This window comes from Mytilus californianus, unplaced genomic scaffold (assembly GCF_021869535.1).
Source record: "Mytilus californianus isolate M0D057914Y unplaced genomic scaffold, xbMytCali1.0.p SCAF_2, whole genome shotgun sequence".
Taxonomy (NCBI): Eukaryota; Metazoa; Mollusca; class Bivalvia; order Mytilida; family Mytilidae; genus Mytilus; species Mytilus californianus.
The window spans coordinates 19,833,468-19,834,547 of record NW_026262668.1 but is presented as its reverse complement, the minus strand read 5'-3'; the positions used below and the strand labels follow the sequence as shown (position 1 = coordinate 19,834,547).

Here is a 1,080-nt window from a genome sequence, read left to right as displayed (position 1 = left end):
TTGTCGTTTGTTGATGTGGTTCATAAGTGTTTCTCGTTTCTCGTTTTTTATATAGATTAGACCGTTGGTTTTCCCGTTTGAATGGTTTTACACTAGTAATTTTTTTGGGGCCCTTTATAGCTTACTGTTCGGTGTGAGCCAAGGCTCCGTGTTGAAGACCGTACTGTGACCTATAATGGTTTACTTTTATAAATTTTGACTTGGATGGAGAGTTGTCTCATTGGCACTCATACCACATCTTCTTATATCTACTTAATTTCAAATGACGTCTTAACTTTAATAACAGCAAATTTCAATAAAACAATACCTGCATTTTCATGCCGGTACCAAAGTACCAAGCTACTGCGCTGTTGATACCCTCGGAGAATAACAGTTTACCAGTAGAAGTATCGATCAAGTCGTAGTGCTAACATTAAACGGTACTACATAGGTCCAGTCAGATTTATCTGACGTCCCGGCGATACATACTATAGAAATGATCCCTAAAAGTATGATCTTACATATGTAATGTCACTACAATAGATAATCATTTTGACAAATAATGTCTATTCAGTGATGCTCGAGGCCAAACTGTTTGGAAAATCACAAACCGAACACAAACGTTGAATAGTAGATATTAACCGAAATGGACCATGGTATACAGGGGCGGATCCATGATTTTGGAAAGAGGGGGCGTAGTATGTAAAATTCGCCGAGCGGAGCGAGGCAAAAATGTTTTTGGACCTTTTTTGGGCTACAAAACATAAAATAAGTGTAAAATGCACATTTTTAGTGACGGTTCCTAACGTGGGGTATGTGTATTTTATAGTTAAAGTGTAAGCTTGGGTTGGACATTTTTGATGTCGCATTCTCCCCATTAGTTGTCTATTATAAAATGATTGAATGGATCTAAAGCTATGTACTAATATATTTGATGTGGGATTTGTCAGTAAAAAATGGACATTGAAAATTCAAAAGCTCGTTTGTTGTATGGTTAGTTAGCATAACCTCACAGATTACTTATTGTAAACATGATATACGGCTATTCAATGAAGTTTATAATACGACCGACACGAACAAAGACAAACAAGCAATTTTTAT

General features: G+C 36.3%; 1 pseudogene; it reads right to left on the bottom strand.

Moving 5' to 3' along the window:
• Positions 1-421: 421 nt before the first annotated feature.
• Positions 422-498, bottom strand: LOC127731276 (small nucleolar RNA U3; annotated as a pseudogene).
• Between the last annotated feature and the right edge of the window lie 582 nt (positions 499-1,080).